This window comes from Bos taurus, chromosome 25 (genome assembly GCF_002263795.3).
Source record: "Bos taurus isolate L1 Dominette 01449 registration number 42190680 breed Hereford chromosome 25, ARS-UCD2.0, whole genome shotgun sequence".
Lineage (NCBI taxonomy): Eukaryota > Metazoa > Chordata > Mammalia > Artiodactyla > Bovidae > Bos > Bos taurus.
In genome coordinates, this window is record NC_037352.1 from 40,783,037 (window position 1) to 40,794,463 (window position 11,427).

Genomic DNA, 11,427 nt, shown 5'->3' on the forward strand with positions numbered 1-11,427 from the left:
GACAATGCCAGTGACAAAGGGCTGGGGGCCAGGGGGCTGGATTTACGGCCTCCTCTGACCCCGGCAGAGAAACCAGCCTTGTTGGGCACCCCCGAGTCACCAGCGACCAGCCTGGGGGTGGGACAGCCAGGATGAAAGGCCCAGGGAAAGGATTAGCCGTGGCCCAAGAGGCCATGCAGGGCGCCATAGCAACCGCAAGGCCAGAGAGCCCCAGAGAATGGGGTTGTGTTAACACCCCACACAGCCTCCCCCATGGGGCTGGGGGCTTGTTAACCAGCTTACCAGGCGGCCGGCCCAGCCCATTGACATGGAAATGCAGGCCTGCCATCAGCCAGCCCTGAAAAGGCCTGCCGGACCCTGAAAGGAGGCAGCCAGGGAGCAGGGGGCCCTCAGCGGGGCGGGGTGGGGGGCAGGTGCCGGCCAGGACGAGCCTGAGTCCCACCTTCCTGACCCGCATGCCCCCAGAAGCTGAGTGCCAGTGCACCATGCCGGCAGGGGCGCCCTGGCTGGGAAGGGCCCAGCGTTCCCTGGCCGGACACCCTGGGTGATGGGGTCAGAGTGGGCCCTGTGGGGAGGCCCACGGGGCGGCGCGGCGGCAGGAGGCCACGTGGTCCATGACGCCGGCCTGCACGGGGCTCGGGGCTCAGCGTGGGGCACAGTGGGCCTGAGCCCACTCAGTCTCGGACTTCAGGGCTGGAGGGGACCCGGGACATGGCTGTGGACACAGGCATGGGCCGGGGCAGTCTGACCCCCACCCCTGGGCCCGCCCCCATCCCACCCTGCCCCCAGCTCAGAAGTGAGCTGTCCCTGAGCGCTCAGGTGACCTGTCAGAGCGCCCAGCCCTCCCCAGCACTGAGACATGAGGTCAGGAAGGAGGAAATCTGGGGGTGGGGGTGTGGGTGAGGATAGAGCCCCTCTGCCCACCCCAGCGGGGAAAGCCCCTGCAAGGGGAGATGTGCAGAAATGCTGGGCAGGCCTGCGGGGGGCGGGGGAGACTGGGCAGGTGTCTAAGCCCCTGCTGACGTGGGATTACAGCCATCTGGCGGCCCCCTCCCCACCCGGCCGGCCCCCTCTCCCGGGCTCCGGGCAGAACGGGGGTCACCACAGGGCTGGCTCCCAGGAGGGGTCTCAGTGGTGGGCAAGGGTGCCTGGGGGGTGGCGGGGCCTGAGGGCTCAGGAGAAGGCCGCTCTGCACTGGCCTCTGGAAGCAGAGCCCACTTGCCGGGCACTGGACGTGTCCCTGAGCCTCAGACCCTCATCCTGGCGTGGGGAGGGGGTCGTGGGCTGAGCCCTGGCTTTGCAGGGAGGTGATGTGTCTCCCTCCGGAGAAAGGAGCTGGAGGTACCATCCTGGGGAAACTGAGGCTCAGGGCCTTGGCGCCCCCCAGGGACCCCAGCCTCAGCCCTGCCTGGGCCTGGGTTCGGCCCACAGGGCACCCGTGTTCCTGCCGACAGACACGGTCGGTCACAAATGGCCTGCGGCCCCGGCCGGGAAGCCCATGTGCAGCCCCGGTCCCCCACCCCCACTGGTGTTGGGTTCCTCAGGGCAGGGCCCCAGCTGCACACAGCTGGCAAAGGGCGGGGGCCTGGGAACCTGAGGAGGCTGCGTCCCCCCAGATCCCAAGGAGGGGGTCGTCCATCAGAGCCTCGCCTGTGTTCTCAGCCCCCAGCTGCCATCTGCCTCTGTCCCTCCTCGGGAAAGAGGCGGGCCGGCCCGCATTCCTGCACACGCCCCTCCCCACAGCTGCCTTCCCAAACCTCCCTTCTTCCCCAGCAGGCCCCCGGGACCCTCACCCCGCCCCCTGGCAGTGTCTGGGCGGCCCCACCCGGGAGCGCTCGGCGGGCGGGGGGGCCGCGCCCCTCCGTCCCCTGGTGCCCTGGGGTCCGTCTGCACTGCCACCCGCGTCCCCTGGCAGCTCCGTGTCCCGCAGGCCCCCGTATGCCCGGCCCGTGTGGGCACCTCTCCACCCCCCACACAGGGCTCAGGAAGGCCCTTGAGCTGAGCGGGGAGAAGGAGAGAGGCAGAAGGAAGGAGGCCGGCTGGACGGTGGGGATGGAGGTGCCAGGATGAGGGGATGGGCCAGGTGGGGACCCCGCCCTGTCCTGCGTTCTGGTGACACAGAGGCCTTCCATGAAGGGGTACCTAGCTGGGCAGAGGGAGATGGTGGAGGGATAATGGGTGCCAGAGGAAAGTGCAGACCTCCAGGCTGAGGGCTGAATGCGACGCTCCTTATTGATCCTGTGGACATCCTGAAGGAAGAGGTCCTAGACACTGGGCCATAGCAGGGTGCATAGGAGTTCGCCAGGCAGAGACAGGACGCTCGTTTTCTAAAGTTCCGTGCGGGCCTGCTACTTCACTCAGTCAGCATTTCTAGAGCAGCTCCTGTGTGCCAGGCCCACACTGACCACCGGGACAGACGTCCAGGCAGGACTGCGCCCACGCCCTGAAGGAGGAGACTTTGGCTGCTCGCTGAAGCCCAGGGATGATGGGAGCGCGAAGACAAGCTTCTCGCAGGGGTGGCTTGCCAGGCCTTGGGGGACAGTGTGTGCAAAGGCCCTGCGACCAGGAGCCTGCAGTGTTTGAGGACAGGCGAGAGGTCAGCGAGGAGCCAGATGGAGGGGCACAGCGCACGCCGAGTGGGAGGCAGTTCGCAGGGGGTCTCACCCTTCTGTGTGCGCTGCCCCCACCCACCAGGCTTCCTTCCTCGGGAACCCAGAGCCTGCAGTGGACTCTCGGGGGGCGCACACGGTGGGGCTGAGGGCGACGGGGGCCGTGCTTGTGCAGGGAATGACGTGGGTGCACGGGGACCCGGGGACACACACTGGCACACAAAGTCATGTGTAGAGACACTCAGAGACGGGGGCACGGCAGAGACGCAGGGACTTGAGCAGGCTCTTCGCCCCCAGGCCCCTCCCAGCGCACACAGCAGCCGCCAGGCGGATCCCCTTTCTCCCCTGCCCCTTTCTCCGGCTCTTCAGCAGAGCAGTTGCTCGAAACTAATTGAATTTTCCGCCTGGGAAGGGCCCGGGGAGTTAAGGCGGGTGGGGGCTGGGAAGGAGCTTGTTAACAGGTCTGGCCTCCCTCCCTACCCCGGCTCCCCTCCTCTGCGGTGGGGGCGGGTGGTCAGGCCCTGGTGGCCTGGGAACAATGGACAGACGGACAGGACGCACCCCCCACCCCGGGCAGGGCCTCAGGGGACGAGAGGAGGCCCGGCCTGCGTGCGGGCTGCAGCGTGGCCCTGTGCACCCCACTTTCCACCCGCCGCCACAGAGAATGGGATGCGGTCTCGATGGTAGATGCAAGGCTGTCTCTGGGGAGTCGGGAGCCCAGCGCGCCGCCCAGATGGGGAGACTGAGGTCTGGGGAAGGGAGAGCCGGTGGCTGGTGGCTGAGCAGGCTAGGGCTCCAGGGAGAAGGGGTGGCTGAGGGGCCCCAGGGTTTGCCCCGGCCCAGCTCAGTGCTGTTAGTGCGAGGTGTGCTGCAGGTGTGTGTGTGCGTGACAGGTGTGTGCGGGGCGGGCTGAGGAGCAGCAGCCTGGAGACAGAGGAGGGGGCCTGTAACCCTCACTGCCAGACCCCTGCCCCCTACCAGCCTCCCTCCTTTGCTGAACCCCAGCCCCCTCCCACTTGGACGCTGCCCCAAATGTGCAGTTCCGCCCTGTTGGCAGGCCCCCCCGCTCCCTAGCCTCATGGGGGCCGAGAGGGTGTGGGGCGGCTCTGGGGGCTTTGGGAGCCGGATGAGGGGCCCCCGACCCCCTGGGGGCGGCCGGACGCTGGACCAGGCCCGGGGGCTGGCCTCTGAAGGGACAGCCGCGTCCGCCCCTCCCTCATTAAACAGCTGCCTCTTGGGCCTCGCCGGGGCGCCTGCCTGGGGCGCCTGCTGTGGGGTCTCGGAGACAGTGCTTCCCCTGGTGACGGAGGTGCCAAGTGACGGGACGGCAGGTCTTGTACCATAGGGGGCCCGGCCTCTCAGGCCCCTCAGTGCCAGCCTGGCTCCTGACCTGGCCCAGAGCTGCACAAGGCCCCGTCGGGGGTGGGGAACATGGCTGTCCGTGAGTGGGGAGGGCAGGGGGACGTGGCTGTGCCCGGGGATGGGGACGAGGCACGTGGCTGTCCTGAAGGCCGAGTGGCTGTAGCCCAGGATAGGGATGCTGAAGCCCCGGGTCATGCAGATGGGGGTGAGGTTCTGGTTTGGGATTCAGATCCTGACTCCATGTGTAGGCCCCCCAGTCCAGATCCTTCCCCCACTGGGTCTGCAAGGCTGCGGGGGTTCCCCTGGAGCAGGATGGGTCCCAGACGTGGGGTCAGGGGGTCTGGGGAGGATGCCAGGAGGACCAAGGACCCAGGCGAGGCTGGAGGCAGCCTGGGGTGACTGAGAAGTCTGGAGCTGCCAGCGGCCCTGGCCGGCCCTGCCCCCCAGCTGACCTCCGGGATGCCCGCAGGCACATCCCGCCTCCCTTCCTGCCCCCCTCCCCGGGGCCCTGGCCCACGAGGCAGGCACACCCGTTCCTGCCTGCTTCTCTGGAGGGCACGCGCCAGGAACCCGCGGCAGCCTCTCCGGCCTGCGCCTCTGGGGGTCACGTGGGGGTCACGTGGGAGCTCAGGGCACTGAGCTGGCCAGCGAGGCAGGCAGGCCCTGGGTGCCGATGACCGCCTTTGCCGGGCTGGGGGATGAGCTGTCTGTCCAAGCCCACCCAGCCACATACCCTCCACCCACTCACCCACCCAGCATTCCTACCGAAAGGCCTTAAGCACCTGCCTGCCGCAGACCCAGTGTCTGGCTGGGTCACAGGCGCTGACCACACAGTGTCCTGTTTCGGGACCCCAGGCTGGCCACACCTCAGCATCCAGGTGGGCAGACAGGGATGCAGGCCCTGAGGGGCATGCATGAGGGTCACTGCCTGGAGCTCAGCACTCTAGGTCACTCCTAGCAGCCACCAGGTGGCCATCCTGGGGAGGCGACCCACGTCCAGGGTGGGCGGGGCCGTGAGGACAGAGTCCCCAGCGATCAGCCTCCAGGGCAGGCACTCTGCTGTAGAGAGAGGCCCCCAGAGGAAGGATGTGGTTGGAGAAGAGTCGGAGATGAAGACACAGAGACAGCGAGACCCAGAGGGTACAGTGAGGCAGACCGGGTCTTCCCCTCTGGTCCAGAGTCCTGGACGGGTGGCCAGAGAGCCCGGGGCCCCTCCCTCCTTCGTCCCAGCAGGCAGATAAAGGGGATGAGGCTGTGATAAGCCTGAGTGTCTTGGCAGGCAGAGCCTGATTCTCCTCTTGGGGGCATTTTTTCCCCATCAAGTCATCCTGGGCTTGGTCCAGGGCCCTCTCCCCAAGCCTGGGGTGACCATCACTCCCCCGCGAGACACCCTGAGGCCAGAGAAGGGTCTGTGAGGGGCCTTTCCCACAGCCTCTCCTGGAACCCAGGGCTCCCCTTGCACTGAGCTCCTGGGGAGGGGGATGGGGAGGGACGTGGAGTCGGTGAGGACCTACTCCCCCGGGCATCTATTGGCCCATCTGGGCAGCGGGGCCCCTCTGCAGCCTCTGGGGCTGTTGCCCGCCCTGCTCATGACAACGGATCCATCCCCCACCCCCACCAGCTCCTCGGGCCTGGGTCAGAGACCTGGAGGGCCAGCTGCGGCCCCTGTCTTCCTGGAGCCCCCACCCGAGTGGGTAGGCGTGGCAGAGGAAGCCATCCGTCTCGGGGTTGGGGGTGGTGACAACTGAGGGTTCCAGGAAGGAGCGAAGCTCCGAGCAAGAGGACACTGAGCCAGGCAGAGTCTGGGGCTCCTCCGGCTGCCCCCACTGCGCCCTCGCTGAGCCTCTGACCCTGTTCCCCTGGCACCCTGCCCCCTCTGGACAGACAGACGGACAGAGGACCGTGTGAGTGGACGGAAGCGTGGGTGGATGGACAGGGGATAGAGAGGAAAGATGGGAGTTAGGACTGACGGAGGGATGCTTGGAGGATGAGTGGTCAGATGAATGAAGGGGGTGGACAAAGTCAATGGGATGGATGGAAAGAGGGATCAAAGGACAACTGGAAAAATGCTGGGCTGGCCGGCGGGCTAGACGGGTGGATAAATGGCGTAGAGATGGAGAGACGGCAGGAGGGTGAATGCATGGACAAGCAGATGCTCATATAGACGGAAGGATGAGGCTGCAGAATGGCGGTCCCCACCGCCCCCAAAGACGTCCGCGTCCTTCCCCTGACACCCGGGGGTTTCCTGCCTTACGCGGCGAAAGACTTTGACGATGTAATAAGTGAAGAATCTTGAGACCGGGATGAAGAGGTTTTCGTGGACCTTGCCAGGGGGCCAGTGTGACCACCAGGCTTTTGTAAGTGAAAAGGGGGTCAGAGCAGCTGTGAGGTGGAAGCAGAGGCTGAGTGGTATCACAGCGAGCTCTGGAGACGGAGGCCGGGGCCTCCAGCCAAGGGATGCAGGCACTTCTGGAGACCGGAAAGGGCCAGAAAACAGACCCTCTCCTGGGGCCTCCAGAAGGGATGCAGCCCTGGCCACACCTTGATTTTCATCGGCCAGACCCACCTCTGTCCCACGGGCTGTGAGATAATAAATTCGTGTTGTATTAGGCCGCTGCGTTTGTGGTAATTTATTTCGACATCAACAGAAAGTTGATACAGACAGGACACGAGCTAAATGGATGGGTGAGTGGACGGATGATCAGAGGGACAGGCGTGTGAAGGATGGCCCCAAGGCTCACTGCTTGGTCCACACTTCAGTGAGCCCTGGTGCTGAGAGCTGGCTGCTTAGACCACTGGCCCTAAGCAAGGTTCAGGGTTTGGACGCCCCAAACGTCCAGCATAACCAGAGCCCTCATGCCTGTAAGGCATGAGCTGGGCGCTGAGCCTCAGGACTTACTGAGACCGGCGTAGAAACACCCAGAGGGCAGCCCAGAGCAGGGCCTGTCCAGGTCCGCGGGGAGTCCAGACGGCCTTCGTTTGGATGCTCGCCTTCACACCCACACAGACAGGCACGTGGACACACGTATGCACACGCCTACCCACGCTTCCACAGGGGCACCACGTGGCAGCAGAGGAAGGGCGCTTTGCTCAGCCCTGAACCTGTGTCCCAGCCACCCCCTGGGCCTCCCGGGGTCTGCATCTCCCCATCTGCAGGCTGAGGGGGCGGGGAGGGGCCCAGGCCGCGCGTGGGTGTGGCGTCAGAGCGGCCGTCCTGGCCCTCGCTGCTGTTACTGACCACCAGGCTTCCTCCCCCGCGCCCCTCTGGGAGAGACTGTAATTAACTTCTTCCTGTTCTGATCAGGAGCCTGTTTCCAAAAACATATTTTGAAGGATTATTTTGCAAAGGAAATGTTTTTGAAAGAATCTCGTGTCCCGACCCAGCCTGGGGAAGCGGGGGCCGCAGTCGGAGTAGGGACGGGGCGGGGTGGTCCTGGCGGGCTGGTCCCCGGCCCCCGGCCCCGTCCGTCCGGAGCAGGGACGGCCTGGGGCGAGCAGAGGCCAAGGAAGTGCAAGGAGGTGAGCAGGGAAGGCTCCTCTTCCTCTCCACCCGCTGGCACTGCCTGCCCTCTGCCTCCCGGGCCTCCTGCCTCCAAGCTGCAGTCCCACTCAGGGCCCTGCCCACCCTCCGCTGGGGAGTCGGCCGCCCGTGGAAACCTCTGCCCAGCTTCCTGCTGACCACACGCTCCTATCCTCACCTCTCCCAGGGCCCTCTCCTGTCCTCTGTCCTGGGCCCAGAGTCCTGCCCACCCTGGCCCTCGTCCAGAACACGCGCTACTGCCAGGGGGCACAGACACCCTCCAGCCAGCTGCGCCTGCCTCAGTGTCTGCCCCTCCCGTGTTCTGCTGCTGCTCCTGTGGGTACCTGGTGGGCACTCTCTTTACTTCTTGCTGGGGTCAAGAAACATGTTGTAAAACTTCCATCATCAAAAAAAGTGAGCAGTACTTTGATGGAGCATTGCTCGGGGGTGGGGGGGTGGTCATTTAATGGACAATTTTGGTTTCCAGCAGAAAACGCCTCGACTCTTCTCTGGGACGTGTGGGCTGGGGACACGCCGAGCCTGCAGAGTCCTGACCCTGACCGAGCAGACCCCAGCCCCGTCCATGTGCCTGCCTCCTCGTGTGCCCACACAGGGCCCACTGCAGCCAGGTGGGCTTGGACTTCCGTTTACACTGTTCACCTCGTCGTCACGGTCACCAGCTCCCTGCACGCGACGAGCGTTTAGTAATTGTCTGTTGAACGAATGATGGATGGATCGTGTGGACCGCAATAAGGGTCTTGGTAAAGACCCTTTAATTGAAAAAAAAAAACCACCTCGCAGTTTCCACCACTCAGAGTTCCCGGCTGGGTTCTGGGCGGGGGAGGGCCCGGCTCCCCAGGCAGCACCCCCCGCCTCCGTTTCCCCCCCACTCACGGGGGCCAGCCCACTGTGGGTCTCCCCTTTCCTGTTGTTACTGGGGCTGCGGTCACAAGTGCTGGCCACACTGCTCAGGGGACAAGCCCCAGGGGACCCAGGGCAGGGGAAGCCTGCCAGCGGGGGCCGTGGGGACCAAGTGTGAGGACGTGGAGGGGAAGGTGTGCTCACCTGCTGTGCCCGAGAGCAGGAACACGGCCTCTCTGAGCCTCAGTCTCCATCCTGGGAACACAGAGCGCCCAGGAGATGAGTCCTTCACAACCTCTGAGGCCCTGGGGGGCCCAACCGGGTCAGACAGGGCTCCCCACCCACCAGCACTGACCGTCCATCCAATTCCACCTCTCGTTCAGCTGTCCATCCAGCCAGACCTCAGCCCAGGGGCACAGCCCCTTCCCGCTCCAGAGGCCCATCCGGCCTGGCCCTCTAGAGGGGCCAGGGCTGCCCAGTCTCAGACGCCCCTCTCCACACACCGCCTCTGCCCTCTGCGGGTCTCTGTCAGCCCCCGGGTTCCCCTTGCCCTCACCTTCCCTGCCGGCCCCTCTCTCTCCCCGCCAGCCCCAACCCTGCACTGGGCTTGCGGTATCACCGCTTGGGGTCCTGGGACTCCACCCCCCCACAGATGTCCTGGAACTGGTGTAAGGTTATTTCAGGAGCTGGTGGCTCCCCTGGGCCTTTCCCAACAGTTTTGGCAAGCGCATTCGTGGGGGTCAGCCCGAGTGGGTCGAGGACATGTGGCGTCTGGCCCAGGCAGGGCTGCGGGGAGCGTGCTGTGGAGACACGGGGACGGGCGCCGACCTCCGCTGTTCCAGGCAGGGGCACTGGCTGGGCCTTCCCGGCTGTGCAGGCTCAGAGCTTCCCCGAGAGGACGCTAGGGAGAGGGCAGCCCCAGACCAGCTCGGTCCCCGGAATTTAGGGGCTGCTGGAGGCTCCTCACGTGGTCCAGTGCAGCCTGGTGCTCCCTCAGCTCACCTCTAAATGTCGCCTCACTCTTTCCCCAGCCCCCAGGACTCCCAGGCTCCTGTCACCCAGCCCCCGTGCTGCTCTGACCCCAGGGGCTTTGCTTCTACAGTTCCCTCTGCCTGGGTCATTCCCTCTGCCTCTCCTGAGCGGGGCCTTTCTCAGCATGAGGTCTCAAGGCCGCAGTCACTTCCCCTGAGAGTTCCCTTCCTGCTCCAGCTGAAACAGCCCCGACCTCTGAAAGCCGACTCATTGGAAAAGACCCTGATGCTGGGAAAGATGGAAGGCAAAAGGAGAAGGGGGCGGCAGAGGTTGCGATGGTTAGATAGCACCACTGACTCAATGGACATGAATCTGAGCAAACTCCAGGAGACAGTGGAGGACAGGGGAGCCTGGCGTGCTGCAGTCCATGGGGTCACAAAGAGTCAGACACAACTGAGCGACTGAACAACAATTCCACCCTACCATCTCAGCCTGTGCCATTCCATAGAAATAAAATGCAGGCACAGATGCAATTTAAAATTTTCTAGTGACCATATTTAAAAAAAAAGATTTTTAAATAGAATTAATTTTATTATCATCTTATATTTAACCAGGGCTTCCCCAGTGGCTCAATCGGTAAAGAATCCGTCTGCAATGCAGGAGACAGAGGAGACTCGTGTTTGATTCCTGGGTCGGGAAGATCCCCTGGAGAAGGAAATGGCTAACCCACTCCAGTATTCTTGTCTGGGAAATCCCATGGACAGAGGAGCCTGGCAGATGACAGTCCATGGAGTCACAGAGAGTCAGACACAATTGGGCAAGCATTCCTGTTTAACCCAATACATACAAAATAGTATCATTTTGTTCAGTTCAGTCGCTCAGTCGCGTCCGACTCTTTGTGACCCCACGGACTGCAGCACGCCAGGCTTCCCTGTCCATCACCAACTCCTAGGGTTTACTCAAACTCATTTCCATCGAGTCACTGATGCCATCCAACCATCTCATCCTCTGTCATCCTTCTCCTCCTGCCTTCAATCTTTCCCAGCATCAGGGTCTTTTCAAATGAGTCAGTTCTTCGCATCAGGTGGCCAAAGTATTGGAGCTTCAGCTTCAGCATCAGTCCTTCCAATGAATATTCAGGACTGATTTCCTTTAGGATCGACTGGTTGGATCTCCTTGCAGTCCAAGGGACTCTCAAGAGTCTTCTCCAACACAGTTCAAAAGCATCAATTCTTTGGCGTTCAGCTTTCTTTATAGTCCAACTCTGACATCCATACATGACCACTGGAAAAACCATAGCTTTGACCAGACGGACCTTTGTCGGCAAAGTAATGTCTCTGCTTTTTAATATGCTGTCTAGGTTGGTCATAGCTTTTCTTCCAAGGAGCAAGCGTCTTTTAATTTCATGACTGCAGTCACCATCTGCAGTGATTTTGGAGCCCCTCAAAATAAAGTCTATCACTGTTTCCATTGTTTCCCCATCTATTTGCCATGAAGTAATGGGACCGGATGCCATGATCTTAGTTTTCTGAATGTTGAGTTCTAAGCCAGATTTTTAACTCTCTTTTTTCACTTCCATCAAGAGGCTCTTTAGTTCTTTGATTTCTGCCATAAGGGTGGTGTCATCTGCATATCTGAGGTTATTGATATTTCTCCTGGCAATCTTGATTCCAGCTTGTGCTTCATCCAGCCCGGCATTTTGTATGATGTACTCTGCGTATAAGTTAAATAAGCAGGGTGACAATATACAGCTTTGAGGTACTCCTTTCCTGATTTGGAACCAGTCTGTTGTTCCATGTCCAGTTCTAACTGTTGCTTCTTGACCTGCATACAGATTTCTCAGGAGGCAGGTCAGGTGGTCTGGTATTCCCATCTCTTAAAGAATTTTGTTTGTCGTGACCCACAGTCAAAGGCTTTGGCGTAGTCAACAAAGCAGATGTTTTTCTGGAACTCTCCTGCTTTTTCTGTGATCCAACAGATGTTGGCAATTTGATCTCTGGTTCCTCTGCCTTTTCTAAATTCAGCTTGAACATGTGGAAGTTCACGATTCATGTACTGTTGAAGCCCGGCTTGGAGAATTTTGAGCATTACTTTACTAGCGTG

The 11,427-nt window shown here is 62.1% G+C and overlaps 1 non-coding gene across 1 annotated transcript; it reads right to left on the reverse strand.

Annotated features, from left to right (window-relative positions):
* Positions 1 to 6,432: 6,432 nt before the first annotated feature.
* MIR12029 (microRNA mir-12029) lies at positions 6,433 to 6,494 on the reverse strand. The gene has a single exon (NR_162391.1). It is a non-coding gene; the product is annotated as a microRNA mir-12029 (primary transcript).
* Between the last annotated feature and the right edge of the window lie 4,933 nt (positions 6,495 to 11,427).